The 23,675-nt window shown below is 40.9% G+C and overlaps 1 protein-coding gene across 1 annotated transcript in view; it reads right to left on the reverse strand.

Annotated features, from left to right (window-relative positions):
* The window catches only part of ESR2 (estrogen receptor 2), a 117,408-nt gene extending 93,733 nt beyond the window's left edge, over positions 1 to 23,675 (reverse strand). Inside the window, exon 1 of the mRNA XM_049899541.1 lies at positions 22,831 to 23,675. The gene's annotated coding sequence lies outside the window, so the exon portion shown is untranslated. The remainder of the gene's footprint in view (positions 1 to 22,830) is intronic.

Below are 23,675 nucleotides of genomic sequence, written 5' to 3' on the forward strand. Positions count from 1 at the left end.
TTTGATTTTATATTTGCTAAGCCTTCATCTTTTTTTAAATTTTGACATATAGGATTGTTAGTTTCCTTTGTAGTTCCCTTAATATTTACCCCTATTTTCCTAAGTTTAAACCAATCTTTTACTTCTTTATATCGCCTTGACTTCCACTCCATATGAAAGATCTGTGACTACATTTTTTAGTCCCTCTTTTTTTTTTTTAATGGTACCATCTTTTACATATTGACCTCTCTATCCCTATTTTCAGTGTTTTATCTTTCATTTATTTTTGTGACTTCCCTATGTGGGTCGATATCTGGTTGCTCTGTCCTGTGTTCTAGTCTTGGGTTTTATTTGATGTTATTTATTTTCTAACTAGAGGACTCCCTTTAGTATTTCTTATAATTTTGGTTTGGTTTTTGTAAATTCCCTAAACTTCTATTTATCTGGAAATGCCCTAATTTCACTATCATATTTGAGACATGGTTTTACTAGATATATAATCCTTGGTTGGCAATTTTTTTGCTTCAAGTCTTTATATATTTATATATACCATTGCCTTCTTGCCTGCATGGTTTCTGCTGAGTAGTCCAAGTTTAGTCTTATTGACTCTCCTTTGTAGGTGACTTTTTGTTTATCCCTAGCCGCTCTTAAAATTTTCTCTTTATCTTTGGTTTCGGCCAGTTTGATTATAATATGTCTTGCTGACTTTCTTTTGGGATCTACCTTGTGTGGGGTTTGATGAACATCTTAGACATCTTCTCATCTTTCTATATATCAGGGAAGTTTTCTACCAACAAATCTTCAAAAAATTATCTCTGCATTTTCTGTTATCCCTCCCGATTCTGGTAATCCAGTCACTCATAGGGTATTTCTCTTCATAAAGTCTCACATAATTATTAGGGTTTCTTCATTTTTTTTTAATTCTTTTGATTATTCCTCAAATAAGTTGGTGTCAAGTGCTTTGTCTTCAGTCTCACTAATTATGACTTTCATTGCCTCAATTATGTTCCTACGACTTTCTATTGAGTTAATTCTGAAATTTGATTATTAATCTTCTGGATTTCTGTTTGCTGTCTCTCTATAGATTCTTGCAACCTGTTAAATTTATCATTATGCACTTCTATAATCTTCTTAAGTTCCTCTATTATTTTGTCTGTGTGTTCCTTGGCTTGTTCTGCATTTTGCCTGATCTCCTTCCTGATCTCTTGAGGAGTTTTGTATATTAATCTTTTGTATTCTACCTCCAGTAATTCCAGGAAATTATCTTCTTCTGGAAGATTTCTTGCTTCTTTTCTTTTAGAAGCTTGCTGAAGCCATCATTGTCTGCCTCCTTATGTGATTTGATATTGACTGTTGTCTCAAGCCATCAATAAGTTATTATATTTATTTATTTTATGTTTGTTTACTGTGTCCAAGCATCTTGTTTGGTTTGGTTTGATATGCCCAAACAGGCTGCTTATGTGAGCTAGTTTGATTATTGGCACCTTTAAAGCTCTAGTGTCCTGTCACCAGGTGGTTAAATCTGTTACTAGATATCTGAATCCATTTACTTTTTTTAATGGATTCAGCTCAGGTGTCCAGGTAGTCAGTCACTAAGTGTGTGGTGCAGGCTCTCACCTACAGTCCTAGATGGGCAGGGGTGATTGGCATAGGCACAGGTATCTGGCTGCAGTAGGAGGTCATGTGCTGAGCAAGGCACGGGGGCTGACAGCTGCCTCTGAGTGTCTGGGAAGAAAGTGTCTCCCTGTTCCCTAGGGCATGTAGGTGTGTGCGTTTTGCAGTTGGACTATGGGCACCCAATGCTGTTGGCTGTAAGGACTGGGAGGCACCACATATTCTCGGACCCCTGTTGCAGGTCGCTAGGTGTGTGTAGAGCTACCAGTCCTCAGGCTCCTGTTGTGGGTAGGTTAGGACTCAGCTTAAAAGGCAGAGTGGTGTCAAATGTCATGAACCTGACGCTCTACCATACAGCTTATACAGTTGAAGTTAGACTTCAGATATATACCCTGTTGTACTGTGCTAAGGAGGCCCTATGCTGTTGAAATGGCCCCACAAAGGTCTATGCAGGGGTAAAAGGCATTCAAAGTCCATGGACCTCTTATGCGTGTGCCTAGGCAAAGGAGCTGTGCCTGCCCTAAGTTCCTGGCTTAGGGGAGCTGGCAGATTATTTTTTCCTGTTTGTTAATTTGTTTCATATCCAAGGCCAGGAGCATGGCTCAGGGCACATGATGGGTCCTACTTCCAGCCTGGCGACCTGGCAATCTCTGAAGGTGGCCCAGGACACAGTGCAGAGCAGGGAGGGGGCAGGTAAATGGGAGAGAGGTTTTTCCCAAAGGGGTGTTTTTTGATCCGCGCGGTAGGTTAGATGCACGTACTTACATTGTACAGATTGAGCACCACTTTTCACTGGTTCTGGAGGCTTGGGTAGACTCTGCAGTTCAGTCTCTCCTGACGTGGAAAACACGTCCCAGGCACCACTGCTTACTTTACCACTTACGCCAGCCAATCCAGCCTGCAGGGTGCTGTTTCTCGCCAGGTCAGGTCCGGCAAATCCTCACTGCTTCTGAACCATCTCTCCCTCCCTGTGCTGCTCAGTCTGATTCCTCAACTTTGATGTTCAGCGATCCTAGATTGTCACATATAATCGATTCACTTGTTTTTTCAAGTCTTTGTTGTAAGAGGGACCACAGGAAGCATCTGACTACTCTGCCATCTCGGCCCCACTCTATACCTGCAATTTCGATGGATATCCCAAGGATGTTTACAAGCTTAAACTGGAGTGAATGAAGTTCCAGTAGGTTTACAAAGCAGGTTCACTTTGTAAATTTTGAAAATCTGCTATCCATAGTGATATTTTGCCAATCCAGCCTGAATAGAATGGATAGCTTCTTAGGTGATACCTCTGGATCAATTGTGTTTTGCTCTGTTAGGAAATATAGAATTAGGGAAGCTAGGCATGTGTGGAGAAGTTCCCCTGTTGAGCTATTATGTAGAAGGAAACTTATCTTCAGTTGGACTATCCCTTGGCAATTTTTCACAGACATATTAAACTGCAATCCCTGTTGCCACACACACAATCAGAATTGCAATTATCTTTTGTTCATGGCACCTCACAATGTAATTAGTATTTTCATCTTACCATTTAAAAAAAATTAGATACCCTTTATTAGAATAGTTACTAGCATCTTTTGTTGCTATTTACTTCACAGCTTCTCAGACTTATAATTAGTACACCAATTACATGTTAATCATTTTAAAGCATTTGTTCTTTTAAGACAATTGAAAATTAATCCTGTAATTTTGTTTAAGCATATTATATATGCTGTTTTCCCCACCACCACCATAGAATTTTTTTTTTAAGTGAACTTTGGTCCAGTTCTTATCAGAATGCCCAAGTTCTTGGTAAATGCAGACTAAATTGGTGATGTTTGACAATATCATTTAATAAAATGAAATCTAAACTCAATATGTTTAGGTAGACATAAGAGCTAGGCTCTAAGCTCTTCAAGTAAGCACAAGTATGTGTACATATCCTTTTCAAATTCAGTGTACATATGGAATACAGTTATAATAACTATTTTAATGTCCTTGTTTGCTAATTTAAGTGCTTGGCTGCTAACTGAAAGGTCGGTGGATTGAACCCACCGGCAGCTCCACTTCATAAAGATGTGGCAGTCTGTTTTTGTAAAGATTACATCGTTAGAAACCCTATGGGGCAGTTCTACTCCTACCTATGGGGGCCTATGAGTCGGAGTCGACTCAACGGCAACCAGTTTGGTTTGGGGATCTGCTAATTCTGTTGGGAGATAAATCATACTCTTTATTTTTTGTTGTTGTTGTCATTCTTGGCTATAAATGCACAGCCTTCTATAGTCTAACATTCTGGGCCCGCTTGAATGTATTTTTACAAAAACATTTTATGTAGTATAATATTCAGAATGTGGTATATTATTACCTTAACAGGATCTTTTCAGATCATTTTTGAGGGAAATACAACATCTCAGTTAACAAGTTTGGTTAATCCAGAAGCTCAACATTATCATAAAAAACCCAGGTCTTTTCATCTTCAGCTCTGCCATCCTTGGTGTATCCCACTTCGTTCTCAGGTCAGCTCACCCATGATTCCAGATGGCTGTAGCAGTTCAAGGGTCACATTCAGGCACGATATTCAATACGAAAAAAGGGTCATCTTCTTCCTGAATCTTGTTTTAAGAACAAGGAAATCTTTCCCAGAAACTCTCCTGGCATATTTCTCATGTATCCTTGGCTAAAGCCAGGTCACACTCACTCCTCTAAACCAATCACTGGCTAAGGGAAGGGGCCACCTCAAGGAACTTGAACTTATAAGGATTTATCCCTTCTCTGAGCACAGGACCATAAAGTGAAGGATAATACCTAGCAAACGTGGGGCTTTTTAGCAGCAAAGAAAAGGGAAATGACAGGTAAGGAAGGGACAGTGTCTGATACATGTAGGATACCTCTCCTTTAAGACCCACTCAGGGGCTGCTCCTTTAGAAGTCCTGCATTTGAATGCAGAATAAAGAATGGGGTAACTTCAGTTAAGTTTTGCACCAGGCAACGGCTGTTATACAATACCCACTAAAATTACAAAATAACAATAAAAAGGCAGTAGGATGCTCCAAGTTGAAAATTAGCATCACATGTATTATAATATTTAATATATAATTTATTATATGCTTAATACACAATTATAGGCCTCTTTTTCAAGGTGCAATTATTTAAGAGTGCAGTTTGCCTTTTTTAAGAGCTTTGGGGAACTCTTACATACAGCACTTTGATTTGTTTTAACAGGTCTGAGTACAGCAGTGTTACATCTTTCCGTCTTGCCTCTATCCTCCAAAGTCCTTAACAGATGCAAAAAAAATGGCATATTGATGGAAAGATCTTATTCAAAACACTTAATAATTCAATCTGTCTGACCTACTCCTACTTCCATGTTCCCGGTCATTTTCTGTCAATTACCTAGTATGCTCTTCCCTGCAAAATAAAGCTATTTCTTTTCTTTTTCTATTAGATTTTTGCTCACGGTTTGTCCAGAATCATTTCAACTTACAGCCGTACTTGAAAGACTGGAAGATGCCAGAATTACTAAGAAAAGATATTGACTTATGAAGCCCCACTGGCTTAGCTGGAGTGAAGCAATACTAAAGAAAATTATATTAAAATGCACGAATATGAAACCTTACGTTACTTTACAAAACTGAATTAAATTCACGTTTGGGCCTTTTGACATTTTAAAATCTATTTGATTTACAACTAGTAGAACAATTTTGCTTTTACATTTTAAATGCCTACAGTATTTTTCCCTAGCTTGTACATTTTCTCCTAGCCATTGCACAAAGACACGATCAATTATGATTAACATTAGAGATTTAAAGACGTCTCACACCTGTACTGTGAAACATGTACTAACCCTAGGTGTAGAACATGGAAGACAGATAACTGGCCAACTGACTAGAACAGGTCCATATTTGTGCCCATTCCACGGAAAGGCAATCAAACAGAATGCAGGGATTATTGAATAGTATCATTAATATTACATGCTAGCGCAATTTTGCTAAAGATAATTAAAAAACAACTGCAGCCATACATTGACAGGGAACTGCTAGGTGTCCAAGTTGGATTCAAAAGAGGACCTGGGAACAAGGGACATCATTGTTGATGTCAGATGTATCCTGGCAGAAAGCACAAAATACCAGAAGGATGTTTATTTGTGCTTTATCAACTATACAAAGGCATTTGACTGTGTAGGTCATAACAAATTATGGATAACATTACAAAGAATGGGAATTCTAGAACATTTAATTGTGCTCATGCAGAACCTGTACATGGATCAAGAGGCAGTCGTTCAAATGGAACAACTTGTTCAAAATTGGAAAAGGCGTGTGGCAGGTCGTCCTTTCACCATACTTATTCAGTCCTTATGCTGAACAAATACTCTGAGAAACCAGACTATATGAAGAAGAACACAGCATATTGGAGGAAGACTCATTAGCAACCTGCAATATACAGATGACACCACCTTGCGTGCCAAAAATGAAGATGACTTGAAGCATTTACTTACGGATTACACCTGCATGTAAAGAAAACAAAAATCCTCACAACTGAAACAATAAGCAACATCACTAAAAATGGAGGAAAAACATGAAGTTGCTAAGGATTTCATTTTACTTAGATCAGCAATCAATGCCCATAGGAAATCAAACAATGTATTGCATTGGACAAATCTGTGGCAAAAGATCCCTTTAAAGTTTTCGACAAACCAAAGGTGTTGCTTTGATGAACAAGGTGTGCCTTAACCAAGCCACAGTCTCTCCAGTTGCCTCGTATGCATGCAAAAACTGGACAATGAGAAAAGAAGACAGAAGAGCTGATGCATTTGTATTGTGGTGTTGGCAAAGATTATCGAATATACCGTGGACTTCCAGAAGAATGAGCAAATCAGCCTTAGAATAAACAACATCAGAATGCTCCTAAGAGCAAGGATGGTGAGACTGTGTCTTACTTGCTTTGAAAAATACCAATAGCAAGGAAAGGACATCATATTTGCTAAAGTAGAGGCTCACTGAAAACAAGAAAAGCTCTAAGTGAGACAGATTGACACAATAGCCACAACGGGCTCAAACATATCCTGAGGATGACGCAGGACCAGGCAACATTTCGTTCTGTTACACAAAAGGTTGCCATGAGTCAGAGCTGACTCAATAGCAACTAATAACAACAACAAAATCACAGCATTCTGCGCTGCCTAGGAAGTGAAGGGGAATCTGGCACTCTCAGACACTGACACAGAGGGGAATCAGGCACTCTCAGATACTGACATAGAGGGGAATCAGGCACTCTCAGACACTGACATAGAGGGGAATCAGGCACTCTCAGACACTGACATAGAGGGGAATCAGGCACTCTCAGATATTGACATAGAGGGGAATCAGGCACTCTCAGACACTGACATAGAGGGGAATCAGGCACTCTCAGATACTGACATAAAGGGGAATCAGGCACTCTCAGATACTGACACAGAGGGGCATCAGGCACTCTCCAATACTGACATAAAGGGGAATCAGGCACTCTCAGATACTGACATAAAGGGAATCAGGCACTGTCAGATACTGACATAAAGGGGAATCAGGCACTCTCAGATATTGACATAAAGGGGAATCAGGCACTCTCAGATACTGACATAAAGGGGAATCAGGCACTCTCAGATATTGACATAAAGGGGAATCAGGCACTCTCAGATATTGACATAAAGGGGAATCAGGCACTCTCAGATATTGACATAAAGGGGAATCAGGCACTCTCAGATATTGACCTAAAGGGGAATCAGGCACTCTCAGATACTGACATAAAGGGGAATCAGGCACTCTCAGATACTGACATAAAGGAAATCAGGCACTCTCAGATACTGACATAGAGGGGAATCAGGCACTCTCAGATACTGACATAGAGGGGAATCAGGCACTCTCAGATACTGACATAGAGGGGAATCAGGCACTCTCAGATACTGACCTAAAGGGGAATCAGGCACTCTCAGATACTGACCTAAAGGGGAATCAGGCACTCTCAGATACTGACATAAAGGGAATCAGGCACTCTCAGATACTGACATAAAGGGGAATCAGGCACTCTCAGATACTGACATAAAGGGGAATCAGGCACTCTCAGATACTGACATAGAGGGGAATCAGGCACTCTCAGATACTGACATAGAGGGGAATCAGGCACTCTCAGATACTGACCTAAAGGGGAATCAGGCACTCTCAGATACTGACATAAAGGGGAATGAGGCACTCTCAGATATTGACATAAAGGGGAATCAGGCACTCTCAGATATTGACATAGAGGGGAATCAGGCACTCTCAGATATTGACATAAAGGGGAATCAGGCACTCTCAGATATTGACATAAAGGGGAATCAGGCACTCTCAGATATTGACATAAAGGGGAATGAGGCACTCTCAAATGAACTCCTTCTGCCTTTTTGAAGTTAATAGTCTGGCAATGGCTGTTACATTTTAAAATACTTATACAGTGTAACCCTATCATCTCATATTTGGGATTTAGTCCTGTAAAAATAAAAGCAGTAGTGTGGAAGGATAAATGTAGAAAGAGACTTGTTTGGGTATTATTTGTAGTGGCAAGAAAAGAAGAAAGAAAAACCAAATAATTCAATTGTCCATCAATATGGGAATGTTCAGCTAAATTAAGATATACATACTATACTTGTCTACAGTGTGGTGGCTTGCATGTTGCTGTGAGGCTAGAAGCTGTGCCACAGGTATTTCAAATACCAGCACGGTCATAATGGTGGACAGGTTTCAGCAGAGCTTCCAGACTAGGAAGAAAGGTCTGGTGACCTATCTCTGAAAATTATGGACCACAACGGAATATTCTGATTTGCTTATTTAGGACACATTTTCAGAAGGCATCAACCTCTAGAGGACAGCATCATGCTTGGTGAAGCAGAGGTCCAACAAAGGTGAGGGAGATCCTCTGTGAGATGGATTAGCACAATAGCAACAATGATGTGCTCGAACATGCTGGCGATTGTGAGGATGATGGAGGACCAGGCAATATTTTTTCTGTTGTACATAAGGTCACCAAGAGTCAGAGTCGGCTTGATGGCACCTATTTATCTATTAAAGAAATAAGGCATATATACATTTTGACTTAAGGGATGACTGTGTTGTCGTTAGGTGCCGTCAAGTCGGTTCCAACTCATAGCAAGCCTATGCACTACAGAACGAAGCACTGCCCAGTCCTGCACCATTCTTAAAATTGTTATGCTTGAGCCCATTGTCACAGCCAGTGTGTCAATTCACCTCATTGAGGGTTTTCCTCATTTCCGCAGACCCTGTACTTTACCAAGCATGATGTCCTCCTCCAGGGACGGATCCCTCCTGACATGTCCAAAGTATGTAAGACAGTCTTGCCATCTTTGCTTCTAGGGAGCATTCGGGCTGTACTTCTTCTAAGACAGATTTGTTCGTTCTTTTGGCAGTCCGTGGTATATTCAATATTCTTCGCCAACACCACAATTCAAAGACGTCAATTCTTCTTCGGTCTCCCTTATTCACTGTCCAGCTTTCACATGCATATGAGGTGACTGAAAATACTACAGTTTGGGTCAGTTGCACCTTAGTCTTCGAGGTGACATCTTCGCTTTTCAGCACTTTGAAGAGGTCCTTTGCAGCAGATTTGCCCAATGCAACGCGTCTTTTGATTTCTTGACTGCTGCTTCCATGGATCCAAGTAAAATGAAATCCTTGACAACTTCAAACTTTTCTCCATTTATCATGATGTGGCTTATTAGTCTATTTGTGAGGATTTTTGTTTTCTTTATGTTGAAGTGTAATCCATACTGAAAGCTGTGGTCTTTGATCTTCATCAGTAAGTGCTTCAAGTCCTCTTCGCTTTCAGCAAGCAAGGTTGTGTCATCTGCATAACACAGGTTGCAAATGAGTCTTACTCCTATCCTGATGCCCCGTTCTTCTTCATATAGTCCAGCTTCTCAGATTGTTTGCTCGGCATACAGACTGAATAGGTATGGTGAAAGGACACACCCCTGACGCACACCGCTCCTGACTTTAAAACACTCAGTATCCCCTTGTTCTGTCTGAACAACTGCCTCTTGATCTATGTACAGGTTTCTCATGAGCACAATTAAGTGTTCTGGAATCCCCATTCTTTGCAATGTTATCCGTAGTTTGTTATGATCCACACAGTCGAATGCCTTTGCACAGTCAATAAAACACAGGGAAACATCCTCCTGGTATGGATGACCATGAGGCACTATTAATTAAGTAGAGGAAGTTGTAGAGTATTTCTACTAGGATTACCCTAGTTTTATAAAAAACCACTACCCACCCACATATATGTTTGTATATTTCCATAGCCATGATGATGGTAACTTTGGCTACTGAGGTGAGACAAGCAGAGAGAAGGCTGGGAAAGATTATTATTGTTTCTTCAAACCTCTTATTGCCATACACATTTTTAAGAGCAGAGGTAGAAGCTGGAGACAGTGTATTCATCCTTGAACTCTATGGGATATATTGTGGACTTAACTTCATTAAGCGCTGTACATTTTTAAAAACTGGTTACCGAATAAATATTGAAAAAATAAGTGAATGACTAAATCAGTGAGTGAGTAAATGAGTGAGTGTGGTAGCTAGCCTTCAAGATGGCCACTAATGACCCCCACTTCCTGGCATTTATACCCTTGTATAGTCCCCTCACACATGGCACCAGGGTTGGTCTTTGTGACCAACAGAACATGGCAGAAGTGATGGCATGTTACTTATAATATTAGATTATAAAAGATACTGCAGCTTCCACATTAATGGCTCTCTCTCTCTCTTTCTCTCTTTGCTCCATCTGGGGAAAGCTAGCTGCCATGTCATGAACAGCCCTATGGAAAGGCCCATATGGTGAGAAATTGAGGCCTCCTACAAGATCCATGTAAGTCAGGTTAGATGCGGATTCTCCAGCCCAGTCAAATCTTCAGATGATTATAGCCCCAGTCAATTTCTCAGCTACAACCTCACCAGAAACTCTGAGCTAGAACCACCCAGTCCAGCCAAGCTGCTCCTGGATTTCTGATGCTTATAAACTGTATAGGTTAATAATTTTTGGTCATTTTAAGTTACTGTTATGCGGCAACAGATAATATAGTAAGCAAATGAATATGCGAATGTGAAATAAACAGGGGTTGGCAATTGTCAAAACAATATAACATAGGTTTGGGTATGATGTGCACTTCTGGGAGGAAGGAGTAAAATAGTGTCAGGATCTCTTAAAAATAAATGGTATCATATCCTACTACTGCCTAAGCCATTTTAGCAATGACTTTGTCCTTACAGGTGCAAGGGAAGAAAAAGTAGAAGGTAATGAGCTCCATAGTAATTATTAAGGGTTACCATCAAAGAGTCCCTCTCAATATGCATTATATCTAGGTACCACAGCGACTGAAATTCCACTATTAAAGTCATTGCTTTGAGTTCCTTTACCTATAACCCTCTTTTTAAAAATACATTATGAATTACATATAAATGGCCTCACAACAAATATCAAATATGTATACAATGGAAAATGAGAGATACGGAAAAGGAGAGGTTTTATGGTAAAATCAGAGGCATAACTTTAAGGATTTACAATAATTCTTCTTCATTTTTTCCAACCTTAAATGAAATGCAGTTTTATCAGCTTTTCACGTTAAGTTATTGATATTACAATAATATACGATCGTTTCACTGCCAAAAGTAATACCTATACTTCAGGGAAGACTGACTTTCTTCCTGCAAAATGGAATCCCTCTTGAAAGAAGTAGTTAGTAGCAATTTTTCTCTTCCAGCTGTTTCGAGGATCTTTTTTGTTCCATAAACTTTTCTTCAGCTTGGGATGATTTCATGAGCAGCTTGCTCGAAAAGACCATGCACCTGCTCCATCTGCTGCACAAGCATCTGAATTTCCTGCACAAGACCTTGCATTCACTGTAGAAAAGCTCTTCCTGATAGTTCACCACTTATGTTTACAGCGATATTGTAGCAAGAATAAGTTAGTTAATAGATGCTAAGGGAAGACTGTTATGAAAGCTTCACTTTAAAAATTGGCTTTAAAAAAGATAAGGTTGTATGTACAAAAGTAAGACATTTTAGTCTGTACAACGTAATATAAAGTTGTGACAAATATTAAGAGTAGAGGTTAAAAAACTATGGACTGTAATAAAGAGATTACTGTATAGCAGATTTCTCTAACATATTAAAATCTAATTGGTGGCTATCTTCATTACTACTATGGGTGAGGTATCATGAAGTTTTGCTAAAAGTATTTCAAAACAACATGTCCAATATTTTTAAGCCTTATGATTCAAACATTTGATAAATCTGACCAGTCAATTTAGATAGGCAACTGATTTGACAGAATTTATGTTACTGTATCGATTGAACCCCTGGAGTTTGGTCATCATACGAACGCTATTCACATCATACCACTATATTTAAGCTAACATTCATTGAGTTTACTGTGCATTGTGCTAACCATGTATTAACCTATTTATAAATGAGAAAACTGAGACAGAGAGGACAAGTAACCTCTCTAATATCACAGAGCTGACAAACAACAGAGTGGGATTCAAGTAATTTATTCGGGAGCTACCCACTAGCCAAATCTGGGATGATATCAGCATCAAAAGAATTAATGATAGCAATGGATTATAGCCCATTAAATAAAATTATCATTCAATAATCTGTACTGGTAATTAATTAATTGAGGAGAATTAATAGAGTAGAATTCCAGCTAATAAATGTAGAAAGAATAAGAGAAAATCACCATTTTACAGTCATCTTAAAAATAATCTGTTCAGGCAAGAATCCCCAAATAATTGCTAAAAAAATGGGTAGTTTGAAGAGGACCAGATTATATAGTTTCAAAGAATCTCCCACATAGTCACTGTCTTAGGCATTTAGTGCTGCCATAACAGAAATACCATAAGTGGATGGCTTTAACAAAAAGAAATTTATTTTCTCACAGTCTAATAGGTTACAAGTCCAAATTCAGGGTGTTGGCACCAGGGAAAGTCTTTCTCTTTCTGCCAGCTCTGGAGGAAGGTTCTTGTCCTCAATCTTCCCCTGGTCAAGCAGCTTCTCAGGTGCAGGGACCTGTGTCCAAAGGATGCGCTCTGCTCCTGGTGTTGCTTCCTTGGTGGAATAAGGTCCCCCACTCTCTGCTTTCTTCCCTTTCATCTCTTGAGAGATAAAAGGTGGCGCAGTCCACACCCCAGGGAAACTCCCTTTACCTTGGATCAGGGAGGTGACCTGAGTGAGGGTGGTGTTACAATCCCACCCTAATCCTCTCACCATAAAATTACAAACACAAAATGGAAGACAACCTTACAATACTGGGAATCTTGGCCTAACCAAGTTGATACACACATTTTTGTGGGGACATAATTCAATCCATGCAACAAAAAAAAAAAATTTTTTTTTGCCAGGCACTTATTAATTAAAAAAAAAAAATGATAACTTTATAGTGGAGAAACCTGGTGGACACCTCCTTAACCAAGTAATCAAAGTTAATACCCCCAGTACTGGAACAAATGGGCATCATATGCCTCCTGATGACACATGGAGAAAGGCACAATCATTTATATCGTATTCCCACCAAAAATGCACAATCTGCATCTGATCTAAAAGGAAAAGCACACACATTCAAATTGAGACACACCCTACAAAACAAGTGGCCTGTACAATTCAAGAGTGACAGTGTCATGAAGAACAAAGAAAGGCTGTGGCAGAGGGTAAAGAAGACTAAAGAGATAGGAAAACGAATACAAACTGTGATCTTGGATTAGTCCCTAGACTGGGAACAAAATTGCTATAAGGATCAGCATTTTGGGACAATTGCAAAACTCTGAAATATAGACTACATAGTAGCTAATAATATTGTATCAATGTTAAATTTTCTGAGTTTGATCATGCTGTGGTTACACCATACCGCATTGAACGCGCCATATCTTGTCTGATCTCAGAAGCTAAGCAAGGTTGGGCCTACTTAGTACTTAGATGGGAGACCGCCTAGGAATACCAGGAACTGTAGGTTTTTGAGCTGTGGTGGCGTAGTGGTTAAGAGCTCAGCTCCTAACCAAAAGGTTGGCAGTTTAAATCCACCAGTTGCTTGTTTGAAATCCTATGAGGCAGTTCTACTCTGTCCCATAGGGTTGCCATGAGTCGGAACTGACTTGATAGCACCTAACAACAACAACATAGTTATATACCTTTCTTCTACTGGGAAATACATACTGAAATATTAATAGGTAAAGAGGCATGATGTCTACAACTTCAACTAGTGCAGGAAAAGAAAATGATACAATAAATATATATGGAGAGAATAAAAAAGTAAATACATCAAAATGTTCAGAATTGGTCAATCTGGGTAAAAGATATTTGGGTGTACTGTTCTTATTTCCGTAAGTCTGAAATTAACTCAAAGGAAAACGTTTTTAAGTATTGGTTCTGAGATATCGAATATGTATATGCATATCTCTGCTGCAAAATTTTTACATTGTGCCATTAACCTCCTCCAGAGCTCATTGCGCCTACCAGCTTTCTACTCTTCTCCTTATTCCTAAACTAAGTATCTGCATAAACAGTCACATTGTCCTCAAAAATAAAAGTTTCCATGGAAGCCGAACTAAAAAGTACTGGCATGACACATTAAATTTCTCTTAGGTACGCTATATAAATCCCCTTAGGCTGGCCCTGATTTAGGACACTGGGCATTAGTATAGATCATAAGTGATTTTTTTTTTTCACAAATTGTTTTAATTCATTATACTATCACAGCAGCCCATGTAGCACTATTAGCTCAACATCACAATGCTTAGGGGACACTGAGCTTCTGTTAAGGGTGACGGAAAAATTCGGGAACGGTTAATGGTGACGGCTGAACAACGTGATGAACATAATTAATGTCACTGAACTGTACATGTGAAGACTGTAGAAATGTCCTCATGTTTTGTGACCTATATATTTACCACAAAAAAAATTTTCCTTGTAAATAATGCATCAAGCTAAATTTAATATAATTCAAATCTAAACTCCTAAATTTAGAGATTACTAGGGGAAGTTTTACTGTGAAGGAGACAGAGAGATGCTACCTATTTTATCCATTTTTAAAGACTGCCACAATTTCCAGATATTAGCATCACATCTTTTCAAAAAGATAATACTAACAGAAGGCAGAGCCAAAAGACATGAAGAGAGAGAGACTGAACTGAATGACATTTTTTTGAGCCCCTAGATACACCTGGAGCCAGATACTTCTGAACTTTTTATTTACGTTAGGCAATAAAGTATTTCTTTAGCTAAAAAAAGAGCCTTTTATCAGGGTGTTTCTCTCCCTACTTTTACAAAGGGTATAATTTCCCATAGTGGTTATTTTCAGATAATTTATATACCTCAGCTAAAAGATTCTTATTTTTCACCAACAAACCAGCAAGGTCAGGATGGACTGGGTCAGCTGCCCTTTTGTTGTACCTGATTGTGTTCTTGGCGGGAACCACTTCAAAAAGGTGAATTAAAGGGATCACAATTGAGGGTTGCGGAGAGAGCCTGAAAAAAATGTAGAACAAAATTCTAACTCAAAAAAAAAAAAAGACCAGACTTACTGGTCTGACAGAGACTGGAGAAACTCCAAGAGTATGGACCCTGGACACCCTTTTAGCTCAGTGATGAAGTCACTCCAGAGGTTTACCCTTCAGCCAAAGATTAGACAGGACCATAAAACGAGACTAAATGGGCACACCACCCCAGGGGCAAGAACTAGCAGTCAGGAGAGGACAGGAAAGCTGGTAATGTGGGACCTAAGGTCCAGAAGAGGAGACTGTTGACATGTCCTGGGGTTGGCAACCAATGTCACAAAACAATGTGTATATATTTATTGTTAAATGAGGAGTTAGTTTGCTCTGTAAACCTTCATCTAAAGTACAATTAAAAGAAAGAAAAAAAGGTGAATCAAAACCAGGGCTTTGAACCAGTTCATTCCAGTTTGACACCCTGCTAAGAATTTCCATTTCTGCCCCGGATATACTAAATCAGAATCTACAGTTTAACAAGATCCCCAGGTGATTCTCACATGTAATAAATTTTGAGAACCACTGCTCTACTAGTGATTCTCAGAGCTGGTCCGTAACCAGCAACATTAGCATCACCTGGGAACTTGTCAGAACTGCAAATTCTCTGCAGGAATTTGAAGCGGAAGGAGCTGGTTACAAGCCCTGGTCAAAACCAGCCTGCAAAGGGAAATTGCAAATTAATTACCTACACACGTGCTTGAGCAACCCTCCAGCTCAAAACCAAGCCTGAGGAAAACTAAATCAAGTACTTGTAAACAGGATGGAAGCTTAAAATATTACTTTTGAGGTGCTGCCCTAGCATAGGAAACCCTGGTGGTGTAGTGGTTAAATGCTACAGCTGCTAACCAGAAGGTTGGCAGTTCGAATCTACCAGGCACTCCTTGGAAACTCTATGGGGCAGTTCTACCCTGTCCTATAGGGTTCCTGTGAGTCAGAATCGACTCATTGGCAACGGGTTTGGTTTTTTTTGGTGCCCTAGCATAAGCAGTATTGTTGTTAGCTGCCGTGCAGTCAGCCCCAACACGCAAGTCTCCACTGACAGACAGGCGGTGGCAGCGCTCGAAGTGCGTTGGTCGGGAATCAAACCCAGGTCTCCCTCATGAAGGCAAGAATTCTATCGCTGAACCACCGCTACAGAGAGATATGTACAAAAAAGAAAAACAAGTTGCCATGTAGTCAGTTTTGACTCATTGCAACCCCATGTGCTTCAGAGTACTCCACTGGGTTGTCAAGGGCTTTGACCTTTCAGAAGCAGATCACCAGGCCTTTCTTCCAAGGTACCTTTCAGTTAGCAGTCAAGTGCTTAACAGTTTGCACCACCAGAGCTCCTCGGTATCGAATGTGGGTCCATAAATAACAGCTGCCTGTTGTGTCTGTTACGTCAGTTGAAGCTCTCCCTACCTTCCTATGATCCAGCGACCAAGAGGGATAATGCTCAACTGCAGGAAGAGGAGATAAATCACAATAAGGTACTACTTCTTATGAGAATATTAGTTTCATACCTGCCTGTCATACAATAAGTTATCCTGAGGATCTGAGGAAGTGGTTAAAGACTTTCAAGTATTTAAAACCACCATCAATCAAGCAGACGAAATTTCCTTGAGAAGGATATTCATATATCTCCAAAATACGGCAAAAAAAGGTTATTCAGGAAAATTCCCAGGGAAAACAACTGATGCCCTCTTTATTCATACTCTGTGAACAACAATTACAACAACAGGAATAATACAACTACAAAAGATGTTCCAAAACAAGCCTGACCCTCAGAGAAGTCATAAATGACGCAACTGCTGCTCCAAAAGCCCAACCAGTCAGCACCAGTTGTGATTGTGTCGACTCTGACTCATGGCAACCCCATGGGTGTCGAGTAGAACTGTGCTACATAGGACTTTCAGTGGTTGATTTTTCAGAAGCAGATCACCAGGCTTTTCTTCCAAGGCACCTTTGGTTGGACTCAAACCTCCAACTTCTGGTAAAAAAAAAAAAAAAAAAACCATCGCCGTCGAGTTGATTCCAACTCATAGCGACCTACAGCAGCCAAAAATGTTAATTGCGCCACCCAAGAAGACAAAAGTCTAAATTCATTAGCCAGAATTGCCATGGACAATCACACTACCCTGATTTCCTCTTAACTATCCAAGGGGCAGCTTATGCTATAACAAATACTTTTTGTTGCACCCATACAAATACTATGGAAACCCTGGTGGCATAGTGGTTAAGAGCTACAGCTGCTAACCAAAGAGTCAGCAGTTCAAATCCACTAGGCACTTCTTGGAAACCATACGGGGCAGTTCTACTCTGTCCTATAGGGGCACTATGAGTCGGAATCGGCCCGTTGGCAACGGTTTTTTTTGTTTGTTTAAATATGAATACTATATGACAAGTAGAAGAGGCTGTGACTAGTGCAGAACTGAAAGAAATCTGGTTTTCAGATCAGCTGGATTAATTACCTGAATTTTATAATCTAGGCCCCTGATTTAAAGACCTGTTAACCAGTTGCTGTTGAGTCAATTCTAAAGGCCTGTTACAAGGACTGGAAACCCTGGTGGCGTAGTGGTTAAGTACTATAGCTGCTAACCACAGGGTCGGCAGTTCGAATCTGCCAGGTGCTCCTTGGAAACTCCATGGGGCAGTTCTACTCTGTCCTATAGGGTCGCTATGAGTCGGAATCGACTCGACGGCACTGGGTTTGGTTTTTTTTTGGTTTGGTTACAAGGACTATAATCATTTTGTTTCTGATACGAGCATACTTTGGAGAGATTGTGGGTTCAGTTCCAGACCATGGCAATTAAGTGAATATCGCTGTCATGGACTGAATTATGTCCCCCCAAAAATGTGTGTATCAATTTGGCTGGGCCATGATTCCTGGTATTGTGTGATTTTCCTATATGTTGTAAATCCTGCCTCTGTGATGTTAATGAGGAAAGATGGGCGGCAGTTGTGTTAGTGAGGCAGGGCTCCATCTACAAGATTGGATTGTATCTTGAGGCAATCTCTAAAGAGATAAAGGGAAAGGGAAGCAACCGGAGAGGAGGGACTTTGTACCACCAAGAAAGCAGTGCCAGGAGCAGAGCACTTCCCATGGACCCTGGGTCCCTGAGCAGAGAAGTTCCTAGCCTGGGAAAAGATCGATGAGAAGGCCTACAGAGAGAGAAAGCCTTCCCCTGGAACTGATGCCCTGAATTTGGACTTTTAGCCTACTTTACCATGAAGAAATAAATTTCTCTTTGTTAAAGCCATCCACCTGTGGTATTTCTGTTATAGCAGCACTAGATGACTAAGTCAATCTCAACAAAGCAAGTCACATGAATTTTTTGGTTTCCCAGTGCATATAAAAGTTATGTTTACACTATACTGCGGTCTATTAAGTATGCAATAGCATTATTCTAAAAAAAAGTACATGCCTTAATTAAAACTTTATTACTAAAAAATTCTAACCATCATCTGAGCCTTTAGCGAGGAAGACTCATTAACAACCTGCGTTATGCAGATGACACAACCTTGCTCACTGAAAGTGAAGAGAACTTGAACCACTTACTGATGAAGATCAAAGACCACAGCCTTCAGTATAGATTACACCTCAACATAAAGAAAACAAAAATCCTCATAACTGGACGAGCAAGCAACATCATGATAAATGGAGAAAAGATTGAAGTTGTCAAGGATTTTATTTGGATCCACAATCAACATCCATGGAAGCAGCAGTCAAGCAATCAAAAGACGCATTGCATTGGGCAAATCTGCTGCAAAAAACCTCTTTAAAGTGTTGAAAAGCAAAGATGTCACCTTGAAGACTAACGTGCACCTGACCCAAGCCATGGTATTTCCAATCGCATCGTATGCATGTGAAAGCTGGACAATGAATAAGAAGACCGAAGAAGAATTCACACATTTGAATTGTGGTGCTGGCAAAGAATATTGAATATACCATGGACTACCAAAAGAACAAGTAAATCTGTCTTGGAAGAAATATAACCAGAATGCTCCTTAGAAGCAAGGATGGCAAGACTGCATCTTACATACTTTGGACATGTTGTCAGGAGGTATCAGGCCCTGGAGACGGACATCGTAAAGTATAGGGTCAGAGGAAAAGAGGAAGACCCTCGACAAGGTGGGTTGACACAGTGGCTGCAACAATGAGCTCAAGTATAACAATGATTGTAAGGATGGTACAGGACCAGGCAGTGTTTTGTTCTGTTGTGCATAGGGTCACTATGAGTCGGAACGGACCCGATGGCACCTAACTAAATAACTAATATTTTTGCTGGTGGAGAGTCTTGCCCCCATGTTGATGGCTGTTGGCTGATCAGGATGGTGGTTACTGAAGGTTGGAGTGGCTGTGACAATTTCTTAAAATAAGACAACAATGAAGTTTGCTGCTTCAATTGACTTTTCCTTTCATAAAAGATTTGTCTGTAGTGAGCAATGCTGTTTGATAGCATTTTATTCACAGGAGAACTTCTTCCAAAATTGGAGTCAATCCTCTCAAACTCTGCCACTGCTTTATCAACTAAGTTTGTGTAATATTCTAAACCCTTTGTTATCATTTCAACAATGTTTACAGAATCTTCACCAGGAGTAGATTCTATCTCAAGAAGCCATTTTCTCTGCTCATCCATAAGCAACTCCTCATCCATTAAAGTTTTATCATGAGACAGCAGCAATTCAGTCACATCTTCAAGCTCCACTTACAATTCTACTTCTCTTGCTATTTCCACCACATCTGCCATTACTTCCTTCACTAAAGTCTTGAATCCGTCAAAGTCATCCATGAGGGTTGAAATCAACTTCTTCTAAACTCCTGTTAATGTTGCTATTTTGACCTCCTCCTGTGACTCACAAATGTTCTTAATGGCATTTAGAATGGTGTCTTAGGCTGGGTTCTCTAGAAAAGCAAAACCAGTAAAGCGTATAAACATATGCAGAGAAAGAGATTTATATCAAGGAAACGCCTCATGCGGTCGTAGGGGCTGGAATGCCCCAAGCCCGTGCATCAGGATAGAGGCTTCTCCTAATGCACGTAGTTGCAGGGGCTGGCGAACCCAAGATCGGCAGGTCAGAGAGCAGGGCTCTTGCTCACAGGCTGCAAATATCAACAAATCCCAAGATCAGTAGGCAAGACTACAAGTAAGCTGTTAGCTCAAGTCCCAAGAACCAGAAGTCAGACAAACAAGAGCCAGCTGCAGGATCCAGTGTGAGCAAAAGCTCACGAGCCTTGCCACAATGTCCACTTATATTCAATGCAGGCCACATGCCCAAGGAAACTCCCTTTCAGCTGATTGGCTACTCACAGCAGATCCCATCATGGAAGTGATCACGCTATATCAAATCTCATCGTGGAAGTGATCACAACATCATACGACTGCCACACTACATCATAACTGCCAAACCACTGAGAATCATGGCCCAGCAAAGTTGACATACAACCCTAACTACCACAGTCCATCCCTTGTCAACTTGGTGCCTGTACACATTTCCTTAAACCATACATAATCTCAAATAAAGACAATTATAATGTCATACTTGTACCTAACATGATACAACAAATACACATGCAACCAAAAATGCGCTAGCCCTGTTTACATCTTATTTTATAAGTGAAAAAGAAAACAAAAATATTTGCTGCACACATACAAAGCAAAAATGCTCATAACAACTACAGTCCTCATTTCTGCAACTGGTCACACGGTCATAACTGGTATTTAGAACTATCTTCTTCCACCACCCATTGTGTATTCCCTTTGCCATCACCAAGCACCTCAGCTGGTTGTGGTTCTTTTCCTGGTGGGGTGACCCAAGCCTTTATTCCTGAAGGATCTGGGGCAGTAGTAGTCATGTTGAAATTGGGCTGCAGTGTTTTTCCATTGATTTTAATCACAGGGCATTGTAGTACTAAGAGACACCCTAAGAGAGCTCCTGCATTCCAGACATACTCTTCTTTACCTCCATTATGTAATATCAATCCGATTTCCTATTGGTAATCAGGATCAATCACACCAGCCAGTATGGTAACTCCCTTCTTTGCCTGTTGATCCAGAGGCATAAGGAGCCCAAAGAGGCCAGGTGGCATTCTTAGCTTCCAGTTCAATGGAACCAGTGATGTGTCTCCAGTTGGAAGTATTCCTCCCTTCCAAAGAACTAAGACCTCTAGAGCCACAGAGCATAAGGTCACAGGGACAAGAAGCAAAAATTTTGCAAGTGGGTCACTAGGGTTAATAGTGAGTGGTGCCACTCCCATTTCTACCTCTTGATTCCTAGACCCATGAATTCTGGCTATGGGAGAAACCGCACCATATACTGGACGCTGATTTAGAACACATACAGCCTCCTGCAATACACTGTCCCAAACCTGCAAGGAACTGCCACCTAGCTGGCACCATAATTGTGTCTTTAGAAGGCCGTTCCATTGTTCTATCAATCCAGCTGCTTCAGGATGATGGGGATGTTATCAGTCCTCCAGGTCTCACTCGGGGCAACACTGAGACATGAGTCAGTTGAAAGTGAAAGAAAGCTTTATTTGGTTGGCCAAATAAAAGAGCACATCAGGACCTGCATCGCCAAGATTGTTTCCTGATCGGCAGGGACAGCAGTTTATATGCGTAGGATAACGGAGTGGGGGCTCTTCTTCAGGTGGTGTTCAGGAATGTGGTCCCTCAGGGTTGGTGGACAACTTCTACGATGATGTTGTTGTCATTGGGTACAGAAAGTCGCACTGGGATTCAGGATTCACGAGATGGCGGCAGCAAAGGGAAAATGGTGACTTAGCTCCTCCCAGCCCCCCGCAACCCGTCAGCGCCATCTCTGTAATATGTTGCCAGGAGGACAAGGTGAGGCTGTCTGTGCATGAATGCGTTGTTCTGTGCCTGCAAGGGCACCTCAGACTGATCCTGTCCAGTATTTGCCCCAGGGAATGTTGTAACTGGTTTGATCTTCCATCCAGACCACTAAAACTTTCTCCATGTCAGCAATGAGGCTGTTTGGCTTTCTTGTCATTCACTTGTTTACTGGAGTAGCACTTTTAATTTCCTTCAAGAGCTTTTCCTTTGCATTCACAACTTGGCTAACTGTTTGGTACAAGAGGCCTAGCTTTCAGCCTATCTTGGCTTTCAACATACCTTCCTCACTAAGCTTAATCATTTCTAGCTTTCGAGTTAAAGTGGGAGATGTGTGACTCTTCCTTTCACTTGAACACTTAAGAGGACATATAATTGGCCTAATTTCAATATTGTCGTGTCTCAGATAATAGGGAGGCCTGAGCAGAGGGAGAGAGACTGGGGAACGGCTGGTCAGAAAAGCAGTCAAAAAAAACACAACATGTATCGATTAAGTTTGCTGTCTTAAATGGGAGCAGTTCATGGTGCCCCAAAACAATCACGTTTGTATCGTCAAAGATCACTGATTACAGATCACCATAATAGATAATACAATAATGAAAAGGTTTGAAATATTGCAAGAATTACCAAAGTGTGACACAGAGACATGAAGTCAGCACATGCTGTTGGAAAAATTGCACTCATAGATTTGCTCGACGCAGGATTGTCACAACCATCAATTTATAAAAAACACAACATCTGCGAAACACAATAAAATGAAGTGTGCCTGTAACTGCCTATTTGTATTAGTGGCTGTATCTAGTCCTGAGTCTTAAATGCTACTGCACAACCACTATCATGTCAAATGATTCAACAACTCACCTGACAACAAGAGAAGGAGACATTAACCGCAGTCCAAGAACAGACTAAGGTCTCCGGGTATTTTTCTGGTTTTGTTCAGCAAAATCTTGACAATTGTGAAAATCTGGATATCACAGATTAACGTCTTCTAGTCTGACATCACCTTGGTTCTCCAGTCATGCTCCCAAGCAAACGCCCGATCTAATTTCTTCTCCAGAGTGGCTGCCTATGGATAGGCTCGCCCTTGTCAGCCAACACACAAAGCACGGAGTGTCTCCAAATCTTGGTGAATGGGCATATAGTTTATGTAAGGCAAGGAGGGTTCCCTGGTGGCACGGTGGTTAAGCACTGGCTGCTAACCCAATGGTCTGTGGTAGAACCCACGACCACTCCCTCCTCTGACAGTCGGCTTCCATAAAGATTACAGCCTTGGAAACCCTAGGAGGCAGTACTTCCCTGTCCTATATGGTCGCTACGAGTTGGAATCGACTACACGGCAAGGGGTTTTACGTAAGGCCGCGATCCGTTCTCCAACCTCGAATCCGATGTGGGGGAATCTGACAAAACCTAGATTTGCAAAGCTGACGACCCTCTCGGAGCACTAGCAATCCCCCCAGCGTTATCGCAGACACAGAGGGACCAGCGCGGCGCTCCTACTCTGACATCCCTCCCAGCTCAGCAGGGCCTAAGGCAGCAGGCTTCAACTCTGGCTGAGACTCAGATTCACCGAGATTTTACGAACACTGTTATGGGCGCCATCCCACACCCTCCCAACAGAATCGGGGTGAGGACCCTGACACCAGCTTCACAGCGCCGGTGTGTACAAAGTCGGCAGCCGCACCACATCTGCAGGCACTTCAGCGCTC

The sequence above is a fragment of the Elephas maximus genome, chromosome 10 (genome assembly GCF_024166365.1).
Source record: "Elephas maximus indicus isolate mEleMax1 chromosome 10, mEleMax1 primary haplotype, whole genome shotgun sequence".
Taxonomy (NCBI): domain Eukaryota; kingdom Metazoa; phylum Chordata; class Mammalia; order Proboscidea; family Elephantidae; genus Elephas; species Elephas maximus.